Source organism: Solanum lycopersicum, chromosome 5 (genome assembly GCF_036512215.1).
Source record: "Solanum lycopersicum chromosome 5, SLM_r2.1".
Classification (NCBI taxonomy): Eukaryota; Viridiplantae; Streptophyta; class Magnoliopsida; order Solanales; family Solanaceae; genus Solanum; species Solanum lycopersicum.
The window spans coordinates 33,448,005-33,475,874 of NC_090804.1; the positions used below are offsets into that span (position 1 = coordinate 33,448,005).

At 31.6% G+C, this 27,870-nt stretch overlaps 2 long non-coding RNA genes and 2 pseudogenes across 9 annotated transcripts; 2 read left to right on the forward strand and 2 right to left on the reverse strand.

The window, feature by feature from the left end:
* The first annotated feature begins 761 nt into the window (after positions 1–761).
* On the forward strand, positions 762–8,609 carry LOC109120281 (uncharacterized; annotated as a pseudogene).
* Positions 8,610–9,025: 416 nt separating this feature from the next.
* On the reverse strand, positions 9,026–12,652 carry LOC138348575 (uncharacterized). The gene is made up of 3 exons (XR_011221311.1): positions 12,511–12,652; positions 9,570–9,931; positions 9,026–9,247 (listed from the first exon to the last, which is right to left on the reverse strand). It is a non-coding gene; the product is annotated as an uncharacterized lncRNA (long non-coding RNA).
* Positions 10,443–12,172, forward strand: LOC101268574 (protein FLOWERING LOCUS D-like; annotated as a pseudogene).
* Positions 12,653–19,327: 6,675 nt separating the features above from the next.
* LOC104647415 (uncharacterized) lies at positions 19,328–22,980 on the reverse strand. 8 transcript variants are annotated; one of them, XR_003246921.2, is made up of 7 exons: positions 22,621–22,980; positions 22,474–22,505; positions 21,991–22,066; positions 20,096–20,173; positions 19,907–19,981; positions 19,686–19,780; positions 19,328–19,535 (listed from the first exon to the last, which is right to left on the reverse strand). It is a non-coding gene; the product is annotated as an uncharacterized lncRNA (long non-coding RNA). The 8 variants fall into 8 exon arrangements; XR_003246920.2 differs by lacking the exon at positions 19,907–19,981 and adding an exon at positions 20,580–20,746; XR_003246923.2 differs by adding an exon at positions 21,617–21,736 and having other exon boundaries at positions 19,686–19,981.
* Positions 22,981–27,870: the final 4,890 nt, after the last annotated feature.

Here is a 27,870-nt window from a genome sequence, read left to right on the forward strand (position 1 = left end):
GTCTAAGTACTGTTTGAACACTCTGTTCATCAAATCCATGAAAGTTGTAGGAGCATTGGTTAGAACAAACGACATAACTACAAATTCATGATGACCATACCGAGTTCTGAAGGCTATTTTCGGAATGTCACTATATCTGACTATAAGTTGATGATAACCCGATCTGAATTCTATCTTTGAGAAATGACTAGCACCCTGAAGTTGGTCAAACAAATCATCAATCTTGGGGATGGTATACTTATTCTTGATTGTGACCTTGTTCAACTATATAGTAAATGCACATTCTGAGAGAACCATCTTTCTTCTTTACGAACAATATTGGTGCACCCCATGGTGAAATACTAGGTCTGATGAAACCCTTATCTAGAAGGTCTTTCAATTGCTCTTTCAATTCCTTAAGCTCTGCTGTACCCATTTTGTAAGGAGGAATATAAATAGGCTGGGTATCTGGAAGGAGATAAATTTCAAAGTCGATTTCCTTTTCGAGAGGGACACCGGCAAGATCTTCTGGAAATTCACAGACTACTGGAATTGACTCAAGAGTTGGGGTTTCAAGGCTAGAATCCTTAACCCAAACTAGATGATAGATATAACCCTTAGATATCATATTTCTGGCCTTAAGGTAAGAAATAAATCGACCCATAAGCGCTAAGCTACTACCCTTCCATTCTAAAATTGGTTCTTCTGGAAACTGAAAAAGAACAATCCTAGTTCTACAATCGACTGAGGCATAACATGAGTATAACCAATCCATGCCTAGAATGACATCGAAGTCTACCATATCTAACTCTACTAGATCTACTGAGGTGACTTTCCGAGAGATTGTGACAGGGCAATTTTTGTATACCCGTCTAGCTATAGTTGTGACACCAACTGGAGTAGAGACTGAGAAAAGTTCTGAGAGAGTTTTTGCAATGACATTGAATTGGACTTCTACACTAAGTTACAAAAGGCAAAGTCATCTCTATTGTCTTTCCACTAAGTGAACCACATGTGAGTCACATCCTTGAATTTGTAGGATGCCAATCTCACCTATCACTACCAGTTACTAACATCACACAAAATATTTTTTTAACTTCATCAATGAACTTATGTGGGTCTATACCAACATGCGACCCTAAAAACTTAGACGGATTCATCCTTACAAAATCACAAACTTTGGCTGTCATTGATCGATCAATTCTATTAATAGGAATTAGAAGCTACTGATTGTTCTGGTTGGTCATACTCTTAACCAAAAGCTAAATTGGATTTCTGAAATTCTGCATTTGAACTTCCTTATCCGGTATTAGAGGAACTGTGTTAGCATTACGTGTCTAAGCTCTACGAGAAGGCATGATCTTAAGCGCTCAACGTCGAGTTAGAATGGAATAAAATCATACCTCACACACGATAAGAGTAACAAGAAGGTGAAGTTTTTCCTAAAACATTTCATAGCCTCAATATCATTAGATGTGGTGCACTTCACACCCATGAAAAGGACTCTACTTAGCGCGGCTTTTTCAGACATACTAGGACCCTTGAACCTAGTTCTCTAATACCAAGTTTTTCATGCCCCGAGCTACCCTTGATACACGGAAACGGAACCTAGGACCACAAGTAATCCCAAGCTAACCGTACTGGCATAATCATGAGCATATTAAAGATAGTAAACTGTTGCGGAAGCTAAATCATACTTAATATGAGAAGATGGGGAATACCCATATTCTATAACTGAGATATTTGAAAAGAATGAGTGTAATACAAAAGAAATATTAACTCAATACTATGTTGAATCTAACTATGTCTGAAATAAGCCTCTAAACTGGAATAGAAATACTAGGACAAGCCCCAGCTAAATCTAGCAAAACTGGAACTAAATGTCTAAAGACTGAAATGAAACTGATGACTGTTGTCCTCGGAGAATGAGGACTCACCAGTGAATCTACTGAACTAAAGATCGGGAAATTGATCTATGCGTGATCTGGATGCTGAGAACCTGAACCTACAACACGAGAAGATGTAGTGCACGTATGCTTCAGTACTTGAAAGGTACTGAGCATGTAGTATAGAGTAAAGCTAAAATAAAACATAACTGAACAAGTATAAAAGCAAGTACAATAATCTGACATGATAAATTGAATTCTGAGCTAACTAGATGCAATGACCAATTTATAACATGCTAAAACTGAATAATTAATATACTGATAAATGGTCAATGTATAGAGTTTGACTGATCTGTGGAGCTACTAATAACCGTTAATAAAACCACATGATCTAAATATGGTATCCGATGTATACGGCCCATCGAGAGGACCCAATATACCCTGCCAAAGGTATAAAGGCATGTTGGGGTGACCACTAAACTGACTGCCCATAGAGGAGACTCACAACTTACTTGGCTAGTAGTTTTGGGACTATTTGGGTACGCTAAACCCTAGTCCAACTTGGTATTATGCTACTCCCAATGAATTTTGTAAATTTATTGTTTATGTCTAAATTTCTGTAAGTACTAGATAGCTCGAAACTGAACATGCAAATTGAGAATGAAACAATTAATCAAGTAATTATGCATTTATAACTGAGGCATGTATATCTGAAGTGTCTGAAATATCTGACCTAGCATGTATAATTCAGGAACTAAAGAAATAAAAAGCTAGGGTTCTGAAATTCATGCAATAATCAAAGTAATAATATGATAATCTGATTTGGAACATATATGTAATAAATTCATGAAGTTCTAACAAAGTTCTAGAAACCCTAAGTTTAATCATAATATGTGAATCAAGAATCAGACTGAAAACTAGGGACCCAATGGGTGAAAGGAACCCACTAGTGAAATCCCACATACCTGGTGATGAAAAATACTTAAGTTTTGAGGCTAGAACTGCTGGAGCTTGTGGTATTCTTGAACTAGGGTTTTTGAGCTTTTTCTCCTCTCTTGCTTCTAATTTTCTAGGTTTTGATTTAATAATTTGACTTTAATATGTTTTAGTTATGTATCTAGGCTTAAACTGACTAAAATATGATGAGTTAGGGTTAAAACGATGTAGCTTAGGGTTTAAATGGAGTGATAAAGGTGAAAAAGACACCTGGGAAAGTTGCTGTCAGTCCAAACGACGGCCAGGATTGACGGTCCGTCGTCTGCCCGACGCCCCTTCGTGAGGGCCTGTTCGACAGGCCTTTACCAAAATGGGCATAACTTGTTACTCGGAGGTCTTATTTTAGAAATGTAGGTGGCTATGGAAAGATAATTGAATTATCTATCTATGGGTAGGTTATGGGAGACATAATTCAGTTTGTACTAAGAGATATGACCATTTGAAGTTGACCCAACTATATTTTCCCTTAACTATCTGCAAATTTACACGTACGGACTGTGCTGGTCATCTGTAGTTCTTGTCAGAGAGTGTTTGATTGGAGTCTTGATCGACGGTCACAGACTACGGACCATCGTCTGACCTACGGAGCGTAAGTTCGTCCGTCGTCAAAGACTTCACTAATTTTTTTTCTAGGCTGATATTTTTGGAAGGTTCTGATCCCATCGACGGTTGTGCACGATGGATCGTGGTTCAGGATACGGTCCCTCGATGCCACCGTTGGTAGCACCTGCAGATTTTTTTCTAAAAAGCTATTTTTTGGTCTGTTTTGGCTTTGGGTGTTACATTAACTTTTTCAAAGAGTTGTGACAGTTTAGAAGAGTTATGACCTTTTTCAGTAAGGCACAATTAGCATTTGTTCACACTACCCTTTGTTGGTTATAAATAGAGGGGTTCCCTTTCATTTTAAAATAACAAAAATTCTTAATTCTTCTTCTGCACAGTTAAATATTTGATCCAAAACTTCTTTTATGAATAATTAAATAGTTGTGTATTTTCCTACTGTTGAGTGACTCACTAACAAGGACACACTTTACATTCATTGGGCTCAAATTTTTTTCATTCTTTTGTTACATATTCTGGTATAAATTTTTATATAGTCATTAATTTATGGTTATAATATTAATTGTTGTTTTTACTACAGGTTTTAAACTTTGTTGTTTATGTTTTTGTAAAGTTACTAGTTCTGGAAACGTGCCTTGCACGTTTGACCTCTATTACTGTAATAATTTATATAGGCCCAACATATAAAATTGTTCAACATTGTCTGACGTACTCCTATATGTCTTTTTGTGCATATAAAATAAAACTTTTTTTAGTGTTTACTTTTTCCTAAAACTTAAATATCAATAATTTTTTTGGTGAATGATGAACAACTTTTAAGTCTAGAACTAAGCCCCAAGGTTGAAATTTCTTGGGACATAAATACTCCAACAATCATTAAAAATAAAAAATAAAGTGAATGAAGGACACAAACCAATAAGAAAAATAGTGACTAATAAAAAAGATATTACAAGAACTACTAGATTATGTGTTTCTCCAACAACCATGAAAATAAAAATGAACGAAGGCACAAATCTACGTCAAGTTAAGCTGTTGCGCGCTAGCAGTTACTCTTTAGAGATATGGAATTCCAAGCCGATCAACAGGCCCAAGGAGAGTTCAAGGACTTCTTGTTCAATAAGAAAAATAGTGACCAATGAAAAAATTACTCCTTAAAAGAACTATTAGATGATGAAAACAAAGTGTGGTGGATTAATATTTTTTATTCAATTTATAAAGGGAGAAATTAAGTACATGAAAGGTTTGTGCATGAATGTGTTTAATGGTAGAAGCTAAAAAATTTTAACAATCAAATTCATTTAGAAATGGAAAATGATAAGTTGTAACATCTAATCATGTATTTGGTCTAGTTATTTGTCATTATTGATTTAATTTTAAAAATTAGTAAAAGATTTTTTAATTTAAAAAATTGGTGAAGGGTATTTTCGTAATCTAACTTTAAACTTAAAATCTTCTAACTTATAATAATATATGATTGTTATAAGTATTTGTTAGTACAAACTATTTGTAAATCCAACTATACAGCTTCACAAATAACTTTTTACAGAATACATTTATTTACAATATTGTTTCAAAGAAATATTTTCTTCTCCAAGAGATAAAGCCTAAAGATTTATATGATTTTTTTGTTATCGTAATAATGTTAACATTAATAGGAGTAAAAAAATAGAAAGTCAAATGATAGAATTAAAACTAGCAATTAATTATAATTATATCACACAAAATGATGACTATTCTCTCACACCAAAGTATTTTTTTAAAACTTTTACCCGATTATCCCTTACTTCTTTTTCATACTTTTTATGGATTTTTAATGTTTTATTTGTGCACAACTTCAATTACAAGACACTATCATAACTATATTTCATATAAAAATTTTATTTTAGAAGATTGCATTTTAATTTTCAAACACACAATGACTACATATTACCTATGGTATATCATATAATTATGGAACCTTTGCTCTTGATAAACACATTAGTTATACACACATGTGTGTGTGTGTATATATATATATATATATATATATAAAGTATTTAATATTTTGAATGTAATTTATAATCTTATACTAACGAAAACAGTGTTACGATTAGTGTTATGATTTTTAATTTTGCCTTTCTTTTAATATAATAAATGGTGTACTAGAATTGAATAACCTCTATATTCTTTAAAAAATTATATAAAAATACTATAACATCAACATACAAGAAAAGTACGATTCTAATAAATTTTAAAGAAGAATAGTCTAACCGCGCGAAGCGCCGGCCCATTTACTAGTAAATATATATATTATATTATATGATATGATGATGATGATATGATATGATGAGTGACTAAATATCTTACTAATTGTTGAACATCGATTTCTATGGATTAATTTGGTTATCATAAAATTTAATCTTGTATTCTTGTTAGTATTTCATGATTGACTATCATTTAGATAAATTCATTGTCTATTGTTGAACTCGAGAGATGACTAGGTAGATAGACCAAAGAATACAGGGAGTATGATTATTCTTGCATATCACTTGTTTATATTCATGTTTAGGGTTAGCAGCCAAACGAACACTGCAATTCCATTAGAGATAGGATGAAAAATAAATGCTCCACGGTTACGTTTGCGTATCCTCACTCATAGATGTAGTTAGGTATTCAATTAACGTAGGTGATTAGAGATCGAGAGATAATGATCATAATATCAAACCTAAAAATAAGTAATTTGATGAATGTAAGTAATCATAAAAAAAAATGTGTACATGAATTCCGAACATATTGCAGCCGTAGAGCTAGGCCCTATATAGTTTAAATACCAAAATTGAAGTTGTTCATTCTTAGCTAATTTTGAGCTTTCATTTTTTGCAATTGTAGTATAGATAGAAAAGATGAGTTTCATGAAAACAATGTCTTCAATTTATGAATTTAGTTGAATTGAATATAATTTTATCATAAGTCATTTGGGTTGGACAAACCTATCCTGAAAGAGACATTGCATTATTTTTGCAACCATGTACACTTGTGTATGCAACAAATTTTAAAGGAGATAGAAAATAAATGCAATCACAAAAAATATGAACAAACATGATTATTTTATTGATAAATCAATATGGGTTCTAATATGTTCCTCCATTGATTTTTTTCTCATAAGATTTTTCATGATTCAAGGGCTAGTGGTGCGTTTCTCTAACTAGGATGATTTAAATTTTATGTCTTTACGTTACCAATTCTCATTTACATCGCGTTCAATATTTTGGATTTTGGAGAAATTGAGGGTTGGGGGCAGTGAGATGGCATGCTATGTGGTGTCCATCTTGAGAAAAATGTCAATGTCACATGTGATTGGACGTCCACCTATATGAGCCACTTCAGAAACACAAGATTAGTTTTGTACGAAATGTATAAGGAGGAGTAATATTGATCCTTTTTGCATGATAGATGAGAAAATCTGGCTTTAGTTTTTGTTAATTCATTTCTATGTTTTAGGACATTTTTTCTAAGTTTACATGTATTATGAAAAAGATAATGCAAATATATAGACTATTGAAAGTAAGCCTTTTAGTGTCTTTGTATTCAAAGATACACTTGAGGAGGATTGAGAATTTTGAGTTGTGAATAAATTAATAAAAAATGTTAATACAACTTTGTGACCCCTATGCCTGAATGTGATATCTGTAGTTTATTTGAAAGAATTCATGCAACTAATGACAGCATGTTTGTTTTTTCAGATTGTGCATTACACACAGTATCAAATTCAAATTTTCTATCTGTAGAGACATTATATATGTTCAGGTAAATTTTTAAAGGTCGGAAATCCATCTGAAAATGACACTTTGGACTAACCACAGCCCTCGAAGCCGGGGTATGAAGGGTCTGCCCTTCTATCCTTCTCCACTTAAAATACTAGACTTAGTTCATTTGGTGCAGGTTTGAATGTGGGACCTTAGAATAGCAATTTGTTGCCTTTAAAAATGATAAGGACTACCTGATACTATTACACAACACACGATTTTGTACATAATGTATTTACCTCGATTCTTGTCGGATTACACCGAGTATGTTGTTGTTTACTATGTTATGCTGAGTTCCAACTTCTTCCCATTGTTAACATACAGAAGAGATTTTCGATTTTAGAACTTGCGGATAGTTTATTGAGAACTCTATCTAATTTGTTTTCTCACACTACCAGTGATGGAGAACATTTCGTCATCAAGAAAATGCATGTGTTTCAACATTGGATGGCTTTGTAGAGATAACCGAGTTGTTGATGACATGATAAAGTTCATTGCAAACGAGCCCTCATCGGGGCTTTTCTATGTTCAACAGCATACCCACACTGAAGTGCCAAACCTCATCAATCTCACTAGAAAAATTGAGGGAAAATCTCGTCAAGTGACTTGGCACACAGCAGCTTCAGATGATTCTATCGTCATGGTCAGGTCAATGAAAGAGCTTGGATTCTCAATTGCTAACGAAGTTGATGAAAACTCTCAGACATTCTCTAGCTGTTGTGTCTAGAAATGGATCTATAAGAAGGCCAAGTTCAAGTTATCGTGTAGGAAGAACTATCTCGTGGAATCCTGCTACTTGGGGTCGAAAAACAGGTCAAGAACAAGATGGTGAGGGCAATGCTGATTATATTTCAATTGTTCAGGTCAGCAAAATAAAAAGCTAGTAGCTTCAAATGGCCTCATACGGATGCCGTAGAATCTAAACCAGCCAAGAATGATGAGCCATCTGTGACCTGTTCTAATGATGACACAACGTTACCAGCAGATAACAGCTCTTTCACCAGAGGTCAACAACGATGAACGTTGTTGTTGTCAAGCAAAACTGTTGATGTTTTACAAGACGTCTGTGTGTAGGTAAGTGAAACCATGTCCCATGATCGAATTTTGTCCTGAGAAGCAGGCTTGATGTAGCTTTGAACTTGAACGATTCTTTTTGTTTGGACGAGATTTTACATGTACCACATTTTGATGGATCTTTGTTCTAGAACATGAAAAGTAGAAACGAGAGATTATTATACGTGTTCAAAGGATGGAAAGAGGAAGCTTCAATCTAACAATATAATAATTGTGTTGAACTTTTATTAGTTGAAAGGGGAACCCTGATCCTCATATTAAAGAGGCAAAACAAAGACTGCAGCCTCAATAGTTAGTCACTCAAATGAGCAATATAATGAAAGCTACATTTCCAGACTACTATACATCTTTATAAAGCAAACACAATGTACGTAACCTATGTAGAACAGCTAGTAAAGGAACCTTACGCGACTAGACAACTCTCTTTACTTTCAGGGAGAACAATGTCTAGCCTCATCACAGGCTTATACTTGTGAGATATCAGCCTACATACATACTTCAAAGCTGCCATGACCTCATCCTCTTGCAATTTTCTGGAGTTAAACACCTCACCATCGTAGTGCCTTGATTAGCTTTTTGTTCCTGGGTGCAGAGAATAGTGATGCTTCAGATTTCTAATTGAAAATATTGTACAAGGAAGTTGCTTCACTTGACAGCTTGAATGCAGAGAATAGTGATGCTTCAGATTAGTATTAAGTTAAGATGGAAAGAGAGAACTGGAGTTCATTAGTTATACAAGACAAACCTGATCCACTGTCAGCTTGGATGCAAAGTTCTACATCTGCTGGAGTTCTGTCTCATGCTTAATTTGCGTGCCAAAAGGATCATGCATATGGTATGACTCTATAGGAATTACCACATCATCAATCGATTCCTTCTTCCAGGGATGGAAGCTTCTGCGACTGTTGTTGGTTTCAATCCTGAATCTCATGACAATTTTGAGCAACACGGTTTTGTGAGCATTCACTGCAGGCAAAAAATAGTAACTTAGTTGACAAAGAAATGGCACTGAATAATTGACACTACTTAGGCACAGTTTCCACATATATCAAACTTCTGCTTTCAAAATACATGCATACACATACAGTTAATCCAGCTTCAGCGATAAAAACACATGCATACATGTACAGTTGATCACACATACAAACACAAACACAAACAGTGAGACTTATATACTGTATTTGTGCCATTTCAATTAGAATTAACAAAAATCTCACTGTAATTTACAAAACACGGGCGCTAATAGCACTAAGTTAACATCAATATATTCATCTACGGGAATTTTGACCTTAAAACTCTTGAACAGATTCAAGGAACTTGACAAGCTGGTTTTCTGATAGTGTGATGCTTTCCGATAGACCAAAGATCCCAGCAACATAAATGCTTGTTCAACCGATCATTCTGAGTAATACTTCAAGTTCACTTACACAATGAGGATAAAGATCCTTTGACGATATCAGCAAATATAGACGTTATGCAGATGCAGAAAGTTCTCCGTCATCTTGAGTAGTTGAGCAGAATGTTAAAGCTTGATATGGAAGCAATCAAACATAGGACTGAAGCTTTTATCATCTGAGAAATTCTTGGAAATCGACCAACAAAATCTGAACCTGCACACCTACTTGGCCTAACGCAACTGCTCGAGCACATCTGTGACAAAAAGATCTCTAATATATAAATCTAGGTGGTTTTAAGATGAGCTATTAGAACACAATCATACAAAAGAAAGTATATAGAAGCTCAAAAGCTGTAAGATTTAATTGGGGAAAGAGAAAAATGGCATAAAGATAATTACCATGGAAGAGCCAAGAAATATAAAGTTTCTGCTCCCACCATAACGTATTTTACCAACCACCATGACTCGTGCCAAATGACGAAGAGCATGTTGCTATATTCAAAAGTATTTGAACTATGAATGGTGCTACCATCAGCCAATATTATTCCTTCAACATTAAGATTTAGATGGGTAGAAGTAGAACCAGGGACACCAACCCCAAACTTATCACCAATGCTCGAATTTGGATCAACAAAATTCCTCTCCAATTCCCAATTCATTTGCCTAACTTGAACCCAAAAATTTCACTTTCAAGTTCAGTTCAGTTCCAAATTCTAACCCTACCCCTAAATCGGGTTTGATCCTAAATCCTTTCCATCTCCTGCCATGAATAGAACAGGAGGTAGATCACAAAGTAAACAGTGTTTAAATCAGGTATCCAATGATTTTCTCGGTAATACTAACGAGGAACAATCTGCATTGGTGTCTTTATCTTCGTCAGGAATATTAACAAAGCTCGAGTGAAAAGTTCTAAGTTTGCTAATAGAAATGTTGATTCTAAAGTGGTTAAAAGTTGGAATTGAAGAAAGAAACTTGTTTCAGATGACATTATTTGTATAAACAAAGAGTCAATTCTGAGGCTTTAGTTGCGTTAGCGGATGGATTTCTGTCCGACTTGTTAAAGGTTGAAGAAATTGAAGCTGGGTTGTTAGTGTAGTTGGCGGGATAGATCAGTATAACTATATATTGATTAGAAATCACATTATGCGTGAAAATGCGTCAATTTGGCTGTCAAAGGATATGTTTGTTGATGTTATACTTGAACGATGTAGTGAGTTATTAGATTCTGCATATAATTACTTGTTATCATACGGATATGTTAATTTTGGGTGGCGCTGGTAATTAAGGACAAGATTCCAACTAGGCCAAGTACGGGAAGAGTGATTATTATCGGGGCAGGTCTTGTTGGGCTTGTGTTGCAAGGCAACTAATGTTATTTGGGTTTGAGGTAATTGTTCTGGAGGGATGAAAGCGTGCAGGTGGAAAGGTGTTTACGAAAAAGATGGAAGGAGGCAATAAAGTAGCAGGTGCTGACTTAGAAGGGAGTGTTTTGACAGGTATATTAGGGAATCCACTTGGTCTGTTCGCTCGACAATTGTCGTATACACTTCATACGTCGATAGACCAATGTTCACTCTATCTTGTTGACGGAAAGCCCGTAGACGAGTATTTGGATAAAAAAGTGAAGGTTGCTTGTAATAAACTTTTGGACAAGGCAAGTAAGGTCAGGCAATAATTATCTGGAGAGGCATTGGAGACTTTGCGAAAGGATTTTAGTGTTGTGATGAATTATGAGGAGATTAGCTTGTTTAATTGACATCTGGAAAATATGGAATATGAAAATGCGGGTTTGCTTTCAAATCTTTCCTTATCATTTAGGGACAAAGATGACCCCTAGGATACAGAAGGGGATCACATATTCTTGCCTGGTGGAAATGAAGGATTAGTTCATGCACTGGCGGAAAATGTGCCTATTAGTTTTGAAAAAACAGTGTATGACATTTGTTATTGTAGAGATAGTGTGAAGGTGATTACTGCGGAGAAATTATTTGAGGGTGATATGGCGTTGTGCATTGTTCCTCTCGGAGTGTTGAAGAATGGTTCTATCACGTTCATTCCAAGAGTTGCCTCAACAAAAGCTGGACACAATAAAAAGATTAGGTTTTGGACTGTTAAAAAACGTTGCATTGTTATTCCCGTATGTGTTTTGGAACTCCAATGTCAAATAAAATTTCCTCTACCATAATATTTTTTTCAAGTTTCAAGCCTAAGATTAAATTTCTCTTATTTCTTTTCCACAATCATAATTCGAATGACATTCACTCAACACCTTACATATAATATTTAATTATCCATGCCTACCTATCAAAATTAAATTCACAGTAAAATGACCTAAATATAAAATTTGCACTACTAATTTAATTAGAATAATGCTAATGAAAAATTGACCCCTATTATTATTATTTTTTTTCTTCTGTTTAACAATTTTTATTTTTTTCCAGCCAATGGTTGGCTCATTATGTCCAATGATTCGCTCATTATTACCAATCATTGGCTCGTTATGGCCAATCCAAATATTCTCAATTCTTTCTCTTAGTTTCCCAGAAACATGCACATACCAGTTAGCCACATAAAAATTATTACTACTAATTTTTCACTCAATAATTCTAGCACTTAATTTATTGTTTTATACAATTTTCATTGTTTCTCTAATGCAAATTAATAATAGCCTTCACATGGCCTCCAATATCCTCATTTACGGCTGGCCCACATTGCACTAGAAAGGTACCTTAATTTCTCAATAAACCCAGATCATGAATTCATATCATATCACATTTATCACACATAATTGACAAACTAAAAACAATTACGTCAAAGTACCATGGATTGTTACCTGAAGATCAAAGAAAACCTCTCGTGTGCGTCGGCTTAGGTAGGTTTCTGCCTCCCCTTGTTTTATCAATTAATAGTTTATTAAAAACTGACAAAATACACTAACTTATTCTTTTAATATATGACCCTAATAGTATAGGGTCTTAAATAAAAGATCACTTTAGTCCATAATTATCTATTAATTTCATTATTTATAATCCATCATAAATAAATTAACTCAAGTTATACGAATAATTCAACTTCCAAAAATAACCTCGCGGGTCATTACATACTAGGCTCTTCTTCATCAAATTTTTTGTGAGACTGCAAAATCGCTATTCTTCTACTCATTTCAGAAATCTGTGTTAGAAAATCTACATTTTCATTATCAAACAAACTTAATTTTTCAGTCAACATTAAGTTTTCAGTATATCGCTTATCAACAGAGTCAATTAGAAGAGCAACACATTTCCTCACACTTCCAGACGATATATTACCAAGATCATCTTTTAATTCAAATAGAGTTACCTCATCTTCAATGGCCATCATTGATACATCGTCACGATCTTTTTCTTCTTCCTCTGACTCACTCAAATCATCACCCTAGACAACAAAGGCCCTTTTTACAACCTGATCAGCATGTGCTTTCCTTTGAAAGTTGTTTGGGACCAAGACCATCTTTGGATATCTAACTTCAAGATATTCCTGCTTTTGACTTAGGCATTCTCTCATAAAATGACTAGGCTTGCCACATTTGTGACAAAGGTCATTTGTTATTGCTACTCTGCTAGTTGACCCTTTATTTTGAAATCCTTCATATTTTTTGATGATCTTTTGAAACCTCTTTGTCACGTACACCATCTCAGCCTCTTCTTCTGTCATCTCACTTTGAGGGGATTTTAGTGCAATGTTCTTTTCTTTCTTTGACTCCTTTCTCGTTCCTCCTTGCGTCCTATTTAGCTCATAAGTCTGCAGATTTCCTAGAAGCTCGTCCATAGGCAGGGTCATCAGATCTTTTGCCTCCGTGATTGCATTCATTTTGCTTTCCCAAGATTTAGGAAGAACCTTAAGGATTTTTCGAACCTGCTAGGTTCTCACAAACCTCTGAGCTCATTTGTTATGGCAATGAAATGAGAATTCAATTCAAAAATGGTCTCACCATCCTTCCTCACAAAGTTTTCATATTGAGTAGTAAGCATGTCCACCTTTGATTCCTTCACCCTCTTTGTTCCTTTATGAGTAGTTTGAAGACAATCCCATATCTCCTTTGCCAATTCACAAGCTAAGATTTTGTTATACTCATTAGCACCAATACCACAGATTAGGATTTTTTTTGCCTTGTAGTTCTTTTCATACTTTTTACTATCAACCTGAGTAAACTCCTTTCTGGTCTTAACCACGAAGGTCGTGATAATTCCATTCTACACCTCCTTCAACGGAACATAAGGAATATCCAGGATAACATCCCATAATTCTGATTCGTCTGCATTAATGTAGTCATGCATTCGATTTTTCCACCACCCATATTATTTACCATTGAAACAAGGTGGTCTGGTGGATGATTATCCTTCCTACAGATTTGATGGAGCAATCATTCCTTCGGGATCTTTCTTTTCTTGGTGTTAACCATAGTGAAAAATAAAGTTCTGATACCAATTATTGGAATGTATGCGTCAACTTATCTTAAATGGGACCTGGTCCCCGTAAACTAATACACAGTAAGTGAAGAACACAGACAAAAAGTAAAAAAGACAATTACTTTTATGTGAAAACCTCCATGCTCAAGGGAGTAAAATTGTGACCTATTCTCAACAGGACTTTTCAATAAACCACTTTCACTAATCTTCAAACAAGAATAAGTAAAAGTTGATTACAAAACAAGAGACAAACCCTATAGTTTCTTCACTAAGCAATACACCCTATTACTTAGCTGAGCATGAGCAGATACAACACTGCTCAGTAAGAACCTAAGTTACCCGTAACCCAAGCACTTACAATGAAACACCCAAGGTTTGATACATTTTGAACGAATCCTACAATTTGAGAGCAATCACAAGCCAATATAAAAACAACAAATAACAAGAAGAACTGAAAGTGTTTTGATCAATATCTTGTTGTTCTTGATGCTAGAAAGTATTTTCCCTATTTGGATGAATAAGTAATATGTTGTGTTTTGTTTGATATATATCATAAAGATTTGTTGTCCATCAAACAAAACAATCTAGTCGATTTTGATTGGAGAAGTACTCTACTCCTCACCAACCTCCTTGACGTAGACAACTTTCTATATTTGTCTGTACTTTCGCAGATGAGACAGGTTTTCTTCATACTCTATAGAGGACCGGGTCCCTGCACTTTTGAGGAATCATCAAAACATCATGAGGAGAGCCTCTTATCACTATTAATTGCAGTTGCAACTCTGAAGGATTGATTGGAGTAGGTGGTATTATAAGGGATAAATGGTCAATTTAATACTAGCCTTCGCAAAAGATATTGGGAAAGGTACGAGCAATATAGAAGAGGCCAAAGCAGCCTATTTTGGAGCAAAATTGTGCGTGGAAAATGGCTATCCAGACTTCACTTTAGAATGAGATTCCTTTGTTATAGCCAATATGATTAAGGATAAATCTCAAATGGCCTGGAAACTGCGGGATACTATTATAGAGACAAGAAGAATGAATTTGCAGGAAGTTCGACATTGCTTCATAGAGGCGAATCAAGTGGAAAGACGTACTAGATAAATCTTATTTATATAGCAAGGACGTCTTGGTTTTTTATCCGAAAGATTTGCCAAAAGATGCAGCTAGTATGTACACTATTGATATCATTTAAATGCCCTCTCTAAGACGTCTGCAAAGAAAAAATAAATTCTGATCCACTATCTATGATTTGTCTTTCTTTAGCTTTTGTTGTACATGGCATGTATTCAAGGTGGTATATTAATGCTTATTAATGGAGAATTTAGGATATCATCCCCTCTGCTTGTTCTATATATATATCTTGGAAGAAATAAAAATTTGCAACACCGAGGACGTAAAATTTTATCTTAAAAAAGTCCACTTAATTCTCCATGAAATGACAGACTTTATATTTGTTGACTTCTATGAATCCATCATGAATTAAAAGATTAGGTCCCTTGATTGTATTAATAATAGCAAAAACAGTAAATGATTAAAGTTAAGAACACAAATGCTTACGTGAAAACCTCCTTATTTAAAAGAGAAAAAACTCATACCCTGCCACATGAGATTTCTTGATATACAATAAATTCAAGAAACTTATGAGTACAGGCGTGATAATAACCACCTTGTAACACCTCATCAAAGACATGATGAGTGGTACATTTACTTAGAGAGAAAAAAGTCACAATTTCGACTCTTAGTTAGGTACTTTTAATGATTATGAACAATGTCTCTTTTAATAGTTTATCAAGTACATTTTAGTGTTAAAAAAATGGTGTCGCTGCCGGATACTGGTGGTTGAGAATTTTATTTGAGAAATTATTGTAAATTTACTTAGTTGTAGTAATTTATTGTTTTGGGTTGTTGTTGGTTGATTTGCAGGTCTAATACAATGAATGACCATGGTAATGAAATGATAGTCACTACAGTCAAAATGGCATGGGTGATCCAATGATCGCATGATATGCACGTCAATATTGTTCAAACTACGGGAGCCATCTGGATACCTCCCATAGTCGGGAGGACAGTGTTTCATGTATATGGATTGTAGCTACAATTGTTCCAATTAAGAGGAATGTTTGGGATGTTTAGCTCATGAGGACTGCCATGAACACCTTCGAAATTTTGTGGAGGTGTGTAGACAGTTTGTGTTTAAAACCATCTCACATGCGTCCATGAGGTTGAGGTTATTCTCATTCTCTTTGATGGTTGAAGATACAGAACGATTGGTGGAATTGCCAAATGACTATCACTTATTGGTCCCATAACAAATAAAACTATACATATAAAGTACAATTAGGTAAATTGTAGCTATGAAAGCTAATTATGTTCTTTCTCTTTAATTTGTCGTGTATGAAAATTTCCCTACTATATCCATATGGTCCATGACTTGACTTCAAGAATAATCAAGTAAAGTCACAAACTAAAAGTTAAAATAACTTAACTCTGACTAAAAAAAATTAAAAAAAATGAGTATTGATGTTATCCGTTTAGATATATATTAAACTAGTTTCTAGGCACACACTTTGCACGTATATCCATATATCATTGAGTTTATAAGTTTAAAAATTCATATGGATATTTTTAAGTTCTATATTTGAGTTATGAAAATAATTAATGGTGATCCTATTCATATGGTTCAAAAAGAAGAAGCTTTTGTCCCATGAAAACTCTCAAATACCTTTTTGTAATTTTAATTTTTGCCTTGATGCCTTGTTTGAATTTCTACCTTTGACTCTAAGTACTAAAATACTTTCATTGTGTTCTTAATTTCTTTTGGTAAAAATTACAAAGTGGTCAGCAAATAAGTTGTAAACAAACTTTAATAAAAACGAACAACCTTAATCTACAAATAATCGAACAACCTTTATTTACTAAAGTTAATCATTATTTGACCATCAAGATAGTAACAAAAAAATTTATAACTCATAGCAATTCACAAAAAAAAACATTTAATTTTGTTAATAATTATATTATAATTTTACTTACAAATTTGATAAAAATAAATGTAAAAAAATGTTAAAGAGAGAAAAATCTTAATTCATAGTTTGAATAAATTTGAATATCTATGATCATGATTGGAATATTATCAATACACATGATGACGCTCATTAACACAATAACAATCTTATTTTGCATTTACATATATACATTCATTATTGTAAGAAATAGATGAATTTTTTTTACAAAGTGACAGAGAAAAATGAACATACGTCATATAACAACTACTTTACTCAATTGTTTATTCAAACATTTTACTTTTTTATAAGTCGATTAAATTATATTTGTATCGTAAAGAATTTAAAATAATTGGCATATATAAGCTACAAACAAGCTTAAATAATAACTAGCAGCCTTTATATACTAAAGTTAATTGTTATTTGGCAATCAAGACCAGTAAAAAAAATAGATAACTCATAACGATTTACGAAAAAATCACTTTAATTTTGCTAATAATGACAATATAATTTACTTACAAATTTGATAGAAATAAATGTAAAAAATGTTGGAGAGAAAAATCTTAATTTATAGTTAAACATATTGTACAAAACATCAACATTATTGCACAATTCTCATATGCTTATCCCTCTTTGGTGCCACATTCAGGCTATTTACATTGTATTTTCCTCCTCCAACTTAGTAGCTTTTGGGATAGCAATAGTTTCTTTTCCATTCCTCTAGCTAAATAATATCTCCTTATTACAAGTGACACTTTCTCAATTAAATATGAGTGTATGTTTATCATGGTTGTGATGTATCCATTTGAATTTCATACAATGGAGGATATACGCCTATTAATAGTAATGTAACCCTGCAAAATATCACACATAACTGATAATAGTCTTTCATTTTTCATGCACCCCTTCAAATTTACTAATTAAGTCATAAAATCTTTTCAACTTTTAAATTAATTGAAATAAAATGTAGTTCATTAATATTGTTTAGTTATATTTTAATTTGTTAAGGGCAAAATGATCATTGATACTAGTTTCTAGAAATGTGGCATGCAATATGTTATAAATTCGTTAGGATGATTACAGTTTGATGAAAGTATGTGTGTAATGAGAACTAAAATGGAAAAATCATAAATAAATGTTATGATAATAATTAATATAAAATTAAATTAAAGAGGACTAATAGACAAAGATAAAAAAAATAAACATAAGAAAAAAAATAACAATTATGCATCATTCTTAAGACCCTAATAATAACATTATATAAATGAAAAAGGAAATACCAAATCAGTAAATAATTTTCCAAGTTTTTGTCAACACCTTCTCTCGTATCCAATAAAAATTCAAAAGTGTTAACCATCGAGTCAAACTGAAGAACGAATCAAATTGAAAAATCATTTTATTTTCGTGAACTGATATATAATCAAGCTAAGGTAGATATATCATGTACTTTAGATGTTGTTGGCTTCACTATTTTAACAATAAAATTAAAAGGATCATTTAGTATGTGAGTTTCATGACACAAAAAAATGAATTTATATAGATAAAAGTAGAAGAATACCAAAATATATCTTAAAGTTTTAAATTATTTGGAGTTTCAAAGGGACAAAACAAATAAAAGAGAACAATTTCAAGTATATTAAATATATGCAATGAACTTCCATTGAAATCCAGAAGAGTAAACAATCCCCCTTTGAACACATAAACTCTCCATTTATAATACTTTAATCTAGTGTAGGGGTAAAATGGTATTTCAAATTTCAACTGCTTTTAAACCCACTTTTAGTATATATATATATATATATATATATATATATATATATATATATATACACTAGATCAGTCATGGCCCGTGCTAAGCACGGGCCCAACATGTTTGATTTCGATATTTTTTTTATACGGTAACAATACAACTTAAATAGTTTACTACATTTAGTAGAATCACTTTTCACTAATATGGATAACAAAGTAACATTCTCATGTCCATGTAAGAAAGAAATGATCTCTCTCCTCTCTCTCTCTCTCTCTCTCTCTCTCTCTCTCTCTCTCTCTCTCTCTCTCTCTCTCTCTCTATATATATATATATATATATATATATATATATATATATATATATATATATATATATATATATATATATATATATATATATTTCTAATATGTGCCTAATCAATAATTAATAGTTTATGTACAAATTATAATATGCTCCTAATCAGGATTCTTTAAATTGAATTATAATAAGTGCCTAAGATCATCCCAACAATAAAACATTACAGTTACAGATAGTCTTTTCTAATACTCATCTCTAAATAAATGTTATTGCCCCCTGTTTTTGCGTGGTAAGAAAAGGCAATTTGGGATTGTGTTCTCTCTCCTTAACTCCTATCTTCACCAGTTACCGTGTGCTTTGCCTGCAAAAACAAATCACAGTTTCTTAATTTGCATAAACCATCATACAAAATCTGCATAAATTAAATTTTTCGTCTTAATCTAGAAAGAATTTTGTTTGATCTATGCAGCTTGGTGATATATAGAGTATATCTCCATGGGGGGAAATGCACCTCCTCTATATCATGAAAGCACCACGTGAATACTAATGGCTAGTTGCTAAAGCAGTAACCAAGAGACCAAGTATATGACATGGTTATGCACTAACCTGAAATGAGATAGAATTGGTATTAGTTTGAGAAAACCAAATTAAGAGCTCCATTGAAAGACTTGACTTATGGTTTACATTTCCGACGTTTAAAGTTCTAGTACATAGGAAGACTTAGGTACCTACATATTAGATCACATTTTCCTTGCAGAAAACCAAGTCATATGCTGATTTCATTACCTCTTTTATCAAGCAACTGATCTACACTTTCCGAATCAAATTACTATTATTTCTTTCTACATCAGTGTATAAAAAGTTGAACTCTCAGGTGAATAGATAGAATTGTGTGGCTCTGTTACCACGATAATGCATTACCTGGAAGAAGACTTGTGGAGAAATTAAACTTAGAAGTGAAAAAATATAATAGGGTTTGCCAACACCTAAAAAGATACCCTGCAACAAACAAGACATAATGCAGTTATAAGATTGTTTAAGGTATAAATTTGTCCACATTCAGAAAAGTCTATTCCTAAATGATAGCCATTATTGTTAGCATAATGAAAGCTTATGTTGGCCTCAAGCTAGAAAATTTAAGATGATCTTAGGTGCTTTAGTTTGCGGTTGAACTTTCAAGAACATGAGCAATCTCTGTTTCAGTTCTGTTGCACTTTAACTGGCTATATCTGCTCAATTCTATTTTTCCGCTTCTATAATTTCTTCTATTTCTATAGTAGTCGAGAGATATATACATATGTACATATTTGTAACTGAATGGTCCTATGACATGACACCTACAACCAAGAAACTTTGCTATTAGCACTCTTTGATTGGTTTCTTAAAATGTCGCTTATAGACATACCAGTAGGCAAGTGGAATAACTCAGCTAGGTCCATAAAACCAATCCATTCATACATAGCTCTAGCTCATAACGCACGATGAGCAAAATGCGCCTCTTTGAATCTTGATTCTAGGACAAACATGTCATGTAACAGTTATGTTTCCATCCATTGATATTACCTCAAAATCCTAATCAATACGTTATGTACCAGTCATTTTCTACAAAAATCGATTAACTATTGAAGTAGTTATTAAGATATTGAAATGATAGTATAGTTCTATTAACATTCAAAACAGATCCTAGTAATAACAAAACTGATATAATCATCTTATCAACATCTTCTATTAGTACAATTAAAATAATATATCCCTTATTTAGTAGGGAGAGTTGGAGAGGACTAACATAGCATAAGAAAGTTGTACCACAAGCAACTTATATTATTACTCTTATTTATAAGTGAACTACCAAAAGGACGAACAAAACATCAGATAATTGTACCAAAAGTAACATCAATTGTAATATGGAAGCAGATAATTTTTTGCCATTTACATCTTCAGCTTCATATTTATGTCTTTTTCCACACCTTAATTTTCGTGATTTCTTAATTTGGCTTTTATAGTTTTACATGTGTTTGATCAACGGTCATTTTAATTGCATAGAGCTCCCAAGTTGATTGACATTGTTTTTTTGGCCCAGAGTTGTTGATAGTCCAGTAAAAAGTCTTATCAACCTATTGTCAGGGAACCTATCAATTCACTGTCAACAAAAGATAAAAATCATCTATAGTATCTCAAAAAATGTCTCTATTTTTGCACATCGTTGTTTGACAGATGCATATTTACCTTGCTACTCAAAAGATGGACAAAAGCTCATGTGAAACACAACATACTATTTGTTTTGGGTAGATTAAGAACGTGAAAGAAAGTAACAGAATAGCAAGATGTTATGTCATTATATAACCAAAATATACACTTATTTAAAGTGATAAAGGACACAAACATATTTAGCGTACAAACTTTAGATTGAAGGAAATATAAAAAATAAAGAGAGCATAAGACCTGCTAAAATATTCTAGTAACCTTCAAATCCATATCGAAAGAACATTTTTTCCCCATATTGACATCACGGAATAAACACGCAACAACTAACAACTGAAGTTTTTCAGTAGTTTTACTTCCCTGCAAACCCCAAGATAGCATAGTAGAATGCAGGGAAATCAACAATTTTTATGTTTGAAATCCAGTGAAAGTGCTAAATGGAAAACGAATTGCATGTCACATCTATATAGGACTTGTAGAAATTCATAGAAATATTGAATAAAGTCGACAATTTCTTCACATACAAAAATAAAGATACTCAAACCCCAAATGGGTATGAGCCTAAAAGGCACACACAAAATCGATTCTAAGTTTAATTAAACGATATTACTTACTAATATTGTCTAGTAGTGCTAAATAATATAGCTCTTGGATTGGTGAATGCTATGCGAGGACCGAGTTATAGAACTTCTGTGTTTAAAAAAAAGGAAAAAGAAACATAAACTTTTTTAGTTAACTTAGGCATATCTAACATGAAATTGATTCATAAGAAGTGATTGAACAAACAATCAATTTCCTATCAGGAATTATCAAACAAGCATGATGAAAAAATAAACTAAAAAAATAGATGTATCATCCATTTAATTAGTAACTGATAGACTCTGATTGAAAGAAAATAAGAAAAAAGACTCAAATGAAGATACATAAAGAAGTCTATAAGAAAAATAAATCAAAGGTTCTATTTCTAGAGAAATTCAGAATTATACCTTGACCAGAAAACATAATCAACCTTTTTAACAAAGATATGAACAGATATAACATGAGTTAATTTAGGAACTTTCGAACAAAATATAAGCAAGAATTTGTGAGATACTCACATGCAGTAACTTTGAATAGTTCATTCATAATCCTGATAAATATCAAATTCAAGAAACTTTAAAGGGTAAGAGGCATATAAACAGATGACAATGAGAACGATACTAAATTATTAGGGACATTATCCTTATTTTAAGCGAATTACATACTCTCATTGTAGCATCCATCAACTTCAACCACGGAGCATAGGAATGAATCAACCATGGAGAGAAAAGATATGGCTTAGTAGTGAAAGAAAGAGAGAAATTAAAGAAAAATGGAGGAGTATTTGGGGGAGTGCAGGTGAAAATGAATGTGGAGGCCAGTTGTCTCCCACAAAGACAAAAAAAAAATATGTGTCTCTCAAAAAAGGACCCACGTGGTTTACTAAGAAAATAAAGAAATAAAATGAATTCAAATTTATAGTACAATTGATGTTACTTTTGGTACAATTATCTGATGCTGTGTTAGTCCTCTCCAACTCTCCTTTCTAAATAAGGGAACAAAATATAAGCAAGAATTTGCGAGATACTCACATGCAGTAACTTTGAATAGTCCATTCATAATCCTGATAAATACCAAATTCAAGAAACTTTAAAGGGTAAGAGGCATATAAACAGATGACAATGAGAACGATACTAAATTTTTAGGGACATTATCCTTATTTTAAGCGAATTACATACTCTCATTGTAGCATCCATCAACTTCAACCACGGAGCATAGGAATGAATCAACCATGGAGAGAAAAGATATGGCTTAGTAGTGAGAGAAAGAGAGAAATTAAAGAAAAATGGAGGTGTATTTGGGGGAGTGCAGGTGAAAATGAATGTGGAGGCCAGTTGTCTCCCACAAAGACAAAAAAAAAATATGTGTCTCTCAAAAAAGGACCCACGTGGTTTACTAAGAAAATAAAGAAATAAAATAAATTCAAATTTATAGTACAATTGATGTTACTTTTGGTACAATTATCTGATGCTGTGTTAGTCCTCTCCAACTCTCCTTTCTAAATAAGGGAGATATATATAATTAAGCGAAAAATATATTTTCTACATATGTATCTAAACTATTTTCCATGATGTGAATCCATGATTCATTGTAAAGATATGATTTCTTTGTCTTTTCTTGTATAATATGTGACATTTCTGTATAACATTTATTTGTATTTATATTTTTTATTTATTTAAACTAATTATTTTAGTTTAAAAATGAAATATAATATTTATTACAAACCTATATATAATAATAAAGATATATATAAAAATGGTGACGTGATCCTCTCTAGGGTTTTAATCCATTTTATCTTCCTTTTTTGGGCCTTTTTTCTAATTTTATTATTCAAAAAATCACCTAAAATTATTATTCTCTTTCCTATAATATTTCTCAAATTCTCATCAATTATAACAAACTATTTCATTTGATTTAAAAGAATTTGGACAAACTATTCACGATAATTAAATTTTATGATTTTTATTTGTTTTATAGTTTTTTCCGTTCTTTGCTGCCTTTTTTCTTTTTTATTTTTTGTTTATTTAAAATAAAAAATTATATCTTTATATGATATAAATGTATTTCTTCTATCTAATTTACTTGTGTTGTTTGATTTTATTTTAATTTTTATGTTTTACCTCCATAACATAAATCTATAAAACTTCAATTTTTTTTATAATATCATTAATTCCATGACTTTTAAGTTTTCAAATGTATAATTTAACTATTAAATTATAAAATTTAAGATACATTATGATATCTCTCTATTTTTAATGAAAAAATAAATTCACAAGTTTTTTGTTTAATGAAATTTCAACTTAAGATTATTCCTTATATTTCATTGTTTTTTGTAGTATTATTATATTATCAAATTCATGCTTTAACTTGACACGGTGAAGAAAATTCTTGAATATTGATTAGTTTTTCAAAAAAGGTGTCAAGACAAGAGACAGAAAAAGTGGGCATTGATTTTGTTTATTTTTTATCTATTCTCTTTGATAAGGTTCCAAGGAAGATGAATGTGTGTTTTTATTTTCTTCATGTAACTTTTTTATTTTAAATTTTTACAACTTTTTTGTTATTGCACATATGTATTTTTGTTTAGATGTAAATATGTATTTATATTTTGTTTAAGTTCAGAATTTTTTATTTAATGAAATCCCTACTTGAGATTATCTATCTTTTTTGTTTCATATTTGAAATAATGTTTTTCTTAATTTTCTTGAAAGTCTTCCTCAGAAAACTACTAAGACATAAGTTGAAGGGTCAAAAAGGCACCTATACGTTTCTTATTTCATGGTAAATCACGGACATTGAAGAAGAGTATTAACTACTACTAAAACTACACTACACCGTATTTTTACTTCAAGTTGCTAGACTTTCGTTTCATGAAAAGTTTTAGTTTTTAAACATAGAAAGTGTATTTTAATTTTTTATTTTGTTGTGTACTCTTTCGTTCGATGATCTTTACCTTCTCGTAGTATTTCTTTTTTTGGTTATATGACATTAAATCAATTTATGTTAACGAAATATGAAAAAGTACTTTTTCGTCCTTCATGTAGTAGTGTATTATGTTTGTTAGAGATTAGTACAATGTGAATGACAAGATGAATTCAAATTTTAATCTATTTAGTTTAATTTAAACTAAAAACTTTTTCATAATCAAATAATATCAAAAGATTAATTTATATTTTGATATAATATTTTAAGACATAAAGGAGGATAATAGAGAAGGTGACACCTCTCTATGCCTCCATTTCAATTTTTTTCCCTCCTTTTTTGACTTTGTTTTTCATTTCTTTTCATTAAATAATTTGTTTATAAATTAAAAATTCATTCATATTTATTATTCTAATTATATTTAATAGTTACAACAATACCTCCATCTATTTACATTCCCTCCTTAAATAATATGTCTCTTCAACTTATTTTTAATTATTCTTATTATTTACACAATCTATAAATAATAACTATCAATGTTCAATGTTCAATGACCATTTTTATTTTCTCATTCTTTCTTTTTATTAGTATAGTTTTTTCCTCTTTTAATTTTTTTCAATCATCTTTTTCATCAATCATGTACTTAACGATTTCACCATATGGTCTTCATTTTGATAAAGGTCATAGAAATATTATTCAAGATTCATCAAATGGATGTTTGCATTACTTGGTACAATTTTATTAAAATGAAGAAAAAATCTTAATATATTTTAAGATTTCATCAAGAAGATAATCATATTACTACAAAAGTTTGAATGATTTCAAAATATTTTGTAGATTCATTCATTCATGTATTATTTGATTATATTATTCTCTTTTTTAATTAGATATATAATTTCATGTTATTTAACAAAAAATAAATTATGAAACTCTACTAATCAACTCATTAGAAAGCTCAATTAACATTTTTTACTCATTTTGCTTTGCTCTTTTTCTTCTTCTTCTTATTATTATTATGTGAATGAATGAAGATAAAAAGCTATACGGTTTTATTTTTATGTATATATTTTCGTCAAGTTCTAATTAATATTTTAATTTCTGTCATGGATGAAAGATATAATATTGCACATGATACATTTCTCATAGTTATTGCATATTGATGCCCCTAAAAAATATATGATATGGTTTATCATATTAAAAAATAGTCAAAGAAGAAATAAATAAATCATCTTTTTAGTATTTTTAAAAAACGGAAAAGGGTCTAAAATACTCTCAAAGTATTGAAAATGGTACAAAATTACCCTCCATCCACCTATTGGCTCCAAAATATCTTTGCCACCCACCTATTGGGTCCAAAATACCCTTGTCATCCACTTTTTGGTTCAAAATTAACCACTTATTTAACGGTTTTATATTTAAGCTATTTAAATATTTTTTTAAATACGTAGCGCTCAACTATTTGTTATAATTTAATTTATTAGTATAATTTAAAAATCAATCCACTACCCACCCATTACTAGTTAAACCCTCCAAATTAATAAATCACTCACATTATTAATGACACAACTGAAAAACTATTGTCAATTGAGTGTTTTTAAAAATTTGAGACGAAAATATTTATAGAAGTAAATTATCATACATTCAAGTGTCTAAATAAATACTACCGATAAAATTAAAAGTTTGACTATGTTCATCTTAATTATTCTTACGTCTCAATTATGTGATGTTAATTCATAGGTAACCTTTTTTCAAAATAATATATTAAAGGTTTTGAAAAACAAATCATAAATATTTATATATATTTTTAAAAAGTGCATGAATTAATTCGGGATGTATTACTTCTTTACCTTTAACCATAAATTTCTAATTCCATCTTGAAAGAGAATCATATTGAAAGTGTCCTCCAAAATAAGCGGCTTAACATAAATTTAATTGGGGCTTCGATTCGGACTCGAATAATTTTGGATGTTATTTTCATTAATTTAATTATATCATCCTTTTTTTTAGTAGTGTTTATGACGATTTTGATATTAAAGTTGGATTATTAATTGGGTGGGGTTTAGTTAGTAATGGGTGGGTAGTGGGTTGGTTTATAAATAATACAAATAAATTAAATTATAATCAATAGTTGAACATCAAGTATTTTAAAAATATTTAAATAGTTTAAATTTAAAATCATTAAATAAGTGGTCAATTTTAAACTCAAAGGTGGATGACAAGGGTATTTTGGAGCCAATAGGTGGATGAAAAGAGCATTTTGGAGCCAATATGTGGATGAAGGGTAATTTTGTACTATTTTCAATACTTCAAGGGTATTTTAGACCCTTTTCCGTTTAAAAAATTGGGAAAATGCACAAATACCACCTTAACCTATGTCTTAAATCTCAGAGACACACTTGTACTATACTAAGTTCTTATTACCTCCTTGAACTTATTTTATAATTAATTTTCTACCCCTTTTCAGCCTACGTGGCACTAGCTTGAAAAAAAAGTCAACCAACGTTGGGCCCACAAGATAGTGTCACGTAGGCTGAAAAAGGATAGAAAATTATTAATAAAATAAATTCAGGGGGGTAATAGGACCTTAGTATAGTATAAGTGTGTCTCTAAGATTTTGGACATATGTTGAAGGGGTACTTGTGCATTATCCCTAAAAAATTTAATGAATAAATAAATTATTTAATGAATAGAATGAAAAAAAAAAATTCCCATTAGTCACATTAATTATATTAAAACTAAAAAATGTGAGAAATAGAAAAAAAGTGATGTGACATTTATCTTCTCTCTTTTTTACCATTTATCTTATTTAAATTAATTGATTTTTTGTAAAAGTAATTTACTCAATTAATTAAAAAAATAATTTTTTACTAATAAAGGAATATTTACAACAAAAACCTTTCACATACTAAATTATAAGGAGTAAATAATAACTATCCATAACTCACATCTTTCTAATTTCCACTCTTAATTGATTAATTTTCCATTTTCTTTTC